At 38.4% G+C, this 8,109-nt stretch overlaps 1 long non-coding RNA gene across 1 annotated transcript; it reads right to left on the bottom strand.

The window, feature by feature from the left end:
- Positions 1-3,780: 3,780 nt before the first annotated feature.
- LOC131639546 (uncharacterized) lies at positions 3,781-5,466 on the bottom strand. Its single transcript, XR_009294984.1, has 5 exons — positions 4,801-5,466; positions 4,566-4,719; positions 4,362-4,463; positions 4,195-4,275; positions 3,781-4,037 (listed from the first exon to the last, which is right to left on the bottom strand). It is a non-coding gene; the product is annotated as an uncharacterized LOC131639546 (long non-coding RNA).
- Between the last annotated feature and the right edge of the window lie 2,643 nt (positions 5,467-8,109).

Below are 8,109 nucleotides of genomic sequence, written 5' to 3' on the forward strand. Positions count from 1 at the left end.
CATCCAGCTTGATAGTATGAGAGTCAGACTGAGTCGTACATTAGACGGTATCTGAGCTCGATGTTGAGTGTCAGGCTGAATCTTTGTGTAGATTATATCTGCCTTTATCTTTGAGAGTTGACCGTGTCAGGACCGTTCGTGGTAACTGAGTTAGATCTTGGAAAGATGATTGTGTTTTTATCGTTCGTAATGATAGAATTAGATTCTTGGAACTAGAATACCATAACGGGTCATACATTAGACCATATATGGTAGAGGACGTCAGAACGAGTCATGCATTAAACCATATCTGAAGGAGAATATTAGATCATATCTGTTAACGGGTGTCAGAACGAGTCGTACACTAGACCATATCTGTTGAAGGATGTCAGAACGAGTCATACATTAGACCATATTTGTTGAAGAATATCAGAACGAATCATTCATTGGATCATATCTGATGGAGGATGTCAGAACGAGTCATTCATTAGACTATGTCTGAGGAGGAATACCAGAACGAGTCGTATATTAGACCATAGTTGGACTTGAAGTGTTGAGAAGTAGTTGTTGAATGTTGATCGTGTCAGTACCGTTCGTAGTATCTGAATTAGATCTTGGAAAGATTGATCATGTATACACCGTTCGTGATGATAGAATTAGATCTTTGAAGGTCGATCGTGTCAGCACCGTTTGTAGTAACTGAATTAGATCTTGGAAAAATGATCCTGTCTACACCGTTCGTGATGATAGAATTAGATCTTTGAAGGTCGATCGTGTCAGCACCATTCGTAGTAACTGAATTAGATCTTGGAGAAATGATCGTGTCTACACCGTTCGTGATGATAGAATTAGATCTTTGAAGGTCGATCGTGTCAGCACCGTTTGTAGTAACTGAATTAGATCTTGGAGAGATGATCGTGTCTACACCGTTCATGATGATAGAATTAGATCTTTGAAGGTCGATCGTGTCAGCACCATTCGTAGTAACTGAATTATATCTTGGAGAGATGATCGTGTCTACACCGTTCGTGATGATAGAATTAGATCTTTGAAGGTCGATCGTGTCAGCACCGTTCATAGTAACTGAATTAGATCTTGGAGAGATGATCGTGTCTACACTGTTCGTGATGATAGAATTAGATCTTTGAAGGTCGATCGTGTTAGCACCGTTCGTAGTAACTGAATAAGATCTTGGAAGATGATCGTGTCTACACCGTTTCTGATGATAGAATTAGATCTTTGAAGATTGTAGATTTTGTTTATCTGTTTGTACCTGTATTCTGAAAAAGGTAAAGTTAATCTTTATACAATGTCATGATGCATGTATTATGTGATAAGTTTCTCAAAATAAATGAGAAACTTGTATGTATGAGTTTATCATGAGATGCTGTTTGCAACGTATGGATATGTATGTGATATATGATGTATGAACACGGTTTATGCCGTTTGGAGTGTATTCATGATTCCTTATTGATCGAGAAAATATGTCTCCATATCATTATGATTTTGATGTCTGATCTTGTTTTGAAGATGCTCGGCTGGGGATTTATGATTTCTGCTTGGGGATGAGAACCATTTGAATGATTGATCTTGATGTATCCTGACTGGGGATAAGAGAGGTGAATAACCCTGTTTGAAGAAGAGAAACGTGTCAGGGAACCGACAGTGTCGAAGATGTAAACTCCGTTGAGGAACTAAGTCTCTGTTGGGACGGGAACATTTGAAAATATCTTCTTAAGGATTACTCTGTGGGGATACGATCTTGTGAACCCGGCTCTGTGGGAAGGCATGGATGACTTGAACATTGCCCCCAGTGATTATAGTAGCTGTCATTCCTGGACTCGTATTGATTGGAACACACTAATGGGTATTAACCGAAGTGTTCAACATGCCTTGTATAGCTTTGCCCCAGATATTAGGGAATTTGAAGAGATTCGCCTCTCGAGGACTTTATGAGGTGTGTACTATGGGTGACATGCCCCCAGTAATCATAGACTTAGGATGATGCCCCATGTTGATTGGGAAGTAGCTGCAGATCCACTTGGGTGTATGCCCCTGGTTGTTTGGAATCTTGAGAGATTCTTGGAATCTTGACCTGATTGCCCTAGATTGATTGGCATTCTTTGAGAGATTCTCAGAATCTTGACCTGACTGCCCCAGGTTGATTGGATAAACCATGTCACGCCCCTTGTATACATAAGAGACATTGCTTCTGAAGTGATTTTGTCTGTCGGGATAACTTTCAGTCATTAGTTGTACCATGTGCAAATTCTTCCTAATGCTAACATTCGAAATTATGTAGCAAAATATGTTTAATAATGAATTCATGAGATGCAGTGCATATGTCTGTCTTGATTTTTTTGAAAGCATTAAAACAGAAGATGTAAAAAGCGTGATGTTTATAAAACGTGATGTTTGTAAAAGGAGATATCAACTCAGCTTTTATGGCAAACCTTAAGGAGTCAGGATACCTTTTTTGTGAAAGTATGCTTTCGAACTAACCATGCTTCAGTTAGGACTTTCAAGGGTTGTAACGTGGCTTGGTTCGCGGTTTAAGAAACAAAGGATAATGGCTCAAAAATTTATTTATACCCATCCCAATCTTCGTGATGTTCTTCGATCCTATGCTCAGTTAACTCTGTGTTTAAGCCTTAGCAAAGCTTGAAGTTGTAACATTGATATTTGATGATGGTTAAAGTACCGGAGGTTTATTTGGACAGGCAGTCATCCCTTTTTTTTTGTAATACTTTCTTTTTTTCGAGGATTTGTAGTGACCTCTTTTGAAATTGTTTTCTTTTGTCGAGGCTTTTTAGCAACCTCCTTTTTGACTTTGTTATCCCTAACTTTTACCTGAACTGTTTATTTTAAGGTTACAGTCAGCGGGATGTTTCAATTTTTGATAAGTCTCCTTCATAGGTTTTGACTTAACAGTTTTTTCTTTTTGATAGATATTGACTGGCTGACTTAATGGTTGCGGGAATCCATCATTATTTGTGTAAACAACAGCTAGTATAATTGAGTTAACTAAGTAACTACCCTGCCCCGGGTTATGATTAAGAGTTTTGAACTGTACAAGAAAGAAACTTCTACTTCTTAGGCTCAAAGGGGTGTACGAGGGATTAACATCCTTATATCTCCACTGTTTAGGAATTGAAACAATGCATGTACATCGTCAGCATAGTCCGTTCAAAAGCATACTGTACGTGATCGCGGTATCGTTTTCGTCATCCTCCCTCAAAAGGCTTACAGCTTAGAAGCAGTTGAATATCACAAAACATATGCAAAGTAAAAACAAAGTTTAAATATGAGTGATAGCGAAATGATTAATTCAAGACAAACATATGCAATGCACTAATGATGATTATTAAAACAGATAATGTCTATCTGTTGCACCCCAAAATTTGCCCTCTTCTTTGAGCTATAAGTTATCAAGGACGTTTATTTCTTCGCTCAGAAAATCAAGAAAAATTAAAGAGTTTTTGTTGTTTTTAAAGACAATTTCGGTGCAAAGGTTTCCTCTAATTGCTTGTTGTGCAAGTCAAGATATTATGGTACAAAATATGGTTTGCGGGATCATTGTGATTAAAGTGTTATTATGAGTTCAAATACTTGTTGCTCGTAATGCAAGTCACTTATGGTTTGAACGTTAAGCGTGGAGTGATCATTGAAAATTGAAGATTATTTTGGAATATTCACTCATGTTTGCTAAGGCGTTCAAGTAGTATCAAAGGTGTTAAGTTCATAATTTGTTAAGAGTTTGTTTAAACTTGGAAGGTTCTTTCATGTGTTTTGGCACACAAATTTCGAGATTCAAATTCATTCAAATTGCTTGCAAGATTCATAATCATTCAAAGGTCATTACAAATCTCCATTACAAAAATACCATAAAAAAATAGAAAGACAATCTATGCAAAATTCCAGCTCTGCACCGTAAAGAAATTCCCTGCATTATGCAACCAAAACCGATCCACTTGCAGCTAACAAATTCTCACACCAAAACTTGCTGCATAAGGGAAAAACAAAACCAAAACTCATTGGGATGGAAAACCGAACCGACCCTGCATCCAAATAAACCGGACAAAAATATCAGCGGAAACGATGGCAAATTCACCGTAATAGATTATCAAAAAGAGAAAAAATGTAACAGAAAAGAAAAAGAAGATCGATAACAGAATTTGCAAAAGGAAAGAAAAAGAGGAGATTGGGATTCATCACTTGATAACAGAACCATAACAAACTTCATCTCTCTCTCTGCGATTCATACAACAAAAATTCCTCTCCAAAAGAACCATGAACCTGCAAAGACAATCACTAATCAAGAGCGGCAACAGAAAAGAGAGTAGAAGGGGATCGGTAACAAACTTTGGGGAAGAAAACGATACCTCATAACAGAAAAATGAATTCAGAACCTCTCTCAATCTCTAACGGGATCTTTCTCCCTTCGACATCATCAAGGCTCTTCCATTCATAACCAATCTTCCTCCCTCAATTCAAGGATCAACAAAAAAATAAGAGAAAAGGATTCATAACAGAATTGGAGAGAATGAAAAATCGGAGAAAAAGAAACGTAACAAACGGTGACTCACCTGTAACAAACTTTCCCTGACCGATCCACCATCTTCATCTTCATCTTCATTCAATTCTCCATCATCTTCATCTTCATCTTCATTCAATTCTCCATCATCTTCATCTTCATTCATTCACCTCTCCAGAATCCTCTCCTTCAATCTTCAACAAAACCTGTAACAGAGTTTTGAGGAAAAAAGAAATACATAACAAAAATTCTCAGAACAGAAAGGAGAAGAGAATGAAATCAGTAACCTATTTCTTGAGCTATTGATCGAACCTTCATCCACTCTTCTTCAATCTCACCACCGATTCACCACGGAAAGATTCTTCAATCTCGCATCATCATCATCATCGTTATTCCAGTCTCGCGCATCTGTTCTTCGTCGTTACTACACCAACATCTTCATCGCATCAACACCGAACATACATCATCATCACTGATTCATCATTTGAATCGCCTCTGCATCACCTTCAACCACCGCGTTCATTCATCATCATCGCAACAATCAACAACACCACAGAAACAACATCACAACGTGCTCGCCAATGAAAACGTCAATCGGAGAGAGCAAGAAGAAGAGATGAAGAGAATGGAGCGAAATTACTTGGATTCTTGAGGTCTTCACGGATTTCTGCTCCCAATCATCATCTAATTCGAAGAGGCGCCGATTGTTCATCCGTGTGTTGGTGTTCGTTGAAATCTCGTCGGAATTTGAGAGAGGAGGGTGAGAACCGGAGCAAGATGTGATATTGGTGTCCTATTCTGTTCACGGCGAAGATGAGAGAAAGACGGAGGCCGGAGAGATTGAAGAGAGTGAGAGTTTTGCCGGAGATCTTCGCCGGTGGGAATTTCGGCCGCCGCCATCGTGAGAGAGGGAAAGAGGATTTGTTCACGTGAGAGCTCAATAGCCACAAGTTTGTAACCCTAATTTTTCCCCTTTTCATTTAATCTTTTCATTAACATTGCTTTAACTGATTTCATTAGCATTAATTGGAATTAAGCATTGAGATTTGATTTGTGATTAAGAAAAAAAATATGAATAATAATAACTTGGATCAATTTTGGACTTAGAAGAATCTGAAAATCTGATGATCATAATCTTCATTGGGCCTTCACCGAGTTTCAATTCACACCCCCATAGAAGCCCAATTTTTGTGTAGGAAAACTATTGTACAACAACAATGATTCTTTGGGCCTCAATCTCTGGGCCTTGCGCTAACCTTGCTGTCTGCACCATATTTTCACTCAATAAACCTTCTGACTCCATTTTAATTCATGCTTTAGAACTAGTTTTTCTTCATTTTTTTTAGTAATAAAAATGCTATAATCTCAATAGTTTTGTTAGACTTTGGCATGATTAAAAGATAATACAAAAACATGTGATCTCTTATTTTTGTTAGTTTTTAGATAGAAAATGCCATGAAAAACATTACGTTTAATTAGACTTTTGAGCTTGATAAAAATAATAATAAAAACATGTATTCTTTTCTAGTTAGAATTAGATTTTTGTTTTCTATATTTGTTTTAGATGACGAAAAAGGATCAAAAAACATGTAACATTGTTCTCGTTAGAATTTAATTGTTTTGTACATTGTTTTGTTCTAATTTCTAGATAAAAATGCCATAAAAAAAACAATTTAATCTTGCTAGACTTTGTTTTAGATTTTACTTAGAATTTAGCTTCTATCATCTTCTATGGTGGGTGCGTGCCTCCTTGTTATTTCTGATAAGTGTGCTAGCTTGTGCAAGGTACTTTGAGAGAGTTCGATTGGGATTCGACTGCGTTGTGTTCCACTTTATTTGTGGGACACAAATTTATTCTTGATCTCTCATCCATTGAGATGTATTCCTGTATGGTCTGGATTGTATTTCTTGCAGGTTGCTTGTGTGGTTGTGTTTGATACGCACCACATAGCGGTTGTGATTTATTTTCACATCGCATCGCTTTGACGCTTATGCTGGACTCCTGGCTTTGTTGGATGTTAGATTACGTGAAGTTTCTTAGTTCTGCTTGCGTTGCTAGCTCATTGCAGATTTGTTATCCGCTCGGTATCCCCTTTGTCCCTTTTACTCTTTTGCGCACCATATGATGCCATGAGAAGTAGCGTAGGCATGCAGCATCATTCATAACATGAGAAGTAGGGTAGACATTCATCTGGCCAAGCCCTCGAAAGAGGCTCTGTTTTTGTTTGTTTATTATTCTCCGCTTCTTTCTTTTTTACTTTCCGCCTGTCTCGGGTGGCTTTCCCCGTTGACAATAGCTTCGGGTGGCTTTCCCCGTTAGCTAACGGTCTGTGGTGTCCCTGTCTCGGGTGGCTTTCCCCGTTGACAGTAGCTTCAGGTGGCTTTCCCCGTTAGCTAACAGATTGTGGCGTGTTTATCTTGAGTGGCTTTCCTCGGTGATAGTAGCTTCGGGTGGCTTTCCCCGTTAGCTAAGAGTCTTTAGTGTATCTATCTCGGGCGGCTTTCCCCGTTGATAGCGGCTTCGGGTGGCTTTCCCCGCTGGCTAAAGCATTTCCCCTGTCCCCATGTCACTACTTCGGTAGTTTGCTTGCTTTACGAGCTGAGCTCGTTTGTGTGTTGCATTTGCATTGACTACTACTTTGTTTGTTTGTTTCTCGAGCAGAGCTCGATTGTGTGCCATATGCTTGTGATGCTTGTTCACTATCTTCTTATCTGCTATGCCTGTTAGTATGATATCTTTGTGATACTTGTTCACACTTGCACATGTATGCCTGTTGAAGGATAGAAAAACACTTAGAAAGGGGGGGTTTGAATTAGTGTAGTTTAAAAACTTGAACGATAAAAACAATATGCACAGTTATTTTTATCCTGGTTCGTTGTTAACTAAACTACTCCAGTCCACCCCCACGGAGTGATTTACCTCACCTGAGGATTTAATCCACTAATCGCAACAGATTACAATGGTTTTCCACTTAGTCTGCGACTAAGTCTTCCAGAGTATCCTGATCACAACCTGATCACTCCAGGAACAAATGCTTAGACACAAGCTAAGACTTTCTTAGAGTATCCTGACCACCACGTGATCACTCTAAATACAACTGCTTAGACACAAGCTAAGACTTCCTAGAGTATCCTGATCAACACTTGATCACTCTAGTTACTTACAAATTAATGTAATCAAATAAGAGTTTTACAATGCTTCTTAAAAGCTATAATCACAACAGTGATATTTCTCTTAACGTTTAAGCTTAATCTCACTAATATATTACAACAGCAATGTAGTGAGCTTTGATGAAAATGAAGTTTCTGAGCTTTGAATTGAACAGCGTTTCAGCAAGTTAATATTCACAGAGTTTGATTCAGAGTCGTTAACCTTGCTTCTCATCAGAACTTCATATTTATAGGCGTTTGAGAAGATGACCGTTGAACGCATTTAATGCTTTGCGTGTTCCGTACAGCTTTGCATTTAATGTTTCACGCTTTTGTCAACTACCTCGAGCCTTGTTCACGCTGTGTCTACTGACGTTGCCTTTAATAGCTTCCAACGTTCCTTTTGTCAGTCAGCGTAGCCTGCCACCTGTACTTTCTTCTGCTCT

This window comes from Vicia villosa, unplaced genomic scaffold (assembly GCF_029867415.1).
Source record: "Vicia villosa cultivar HV-30 ecotype Madison, WI unplaced genomic scaffold, Vvil1.0 ctg.002685F_1_1, whole genome shotgun sequence".
NCBI lineage: Eukaryota > Viridiplantae > Streptophyta > Magnoliopsida > Fabales > Fabaceae > Vicia > Vicia villosa.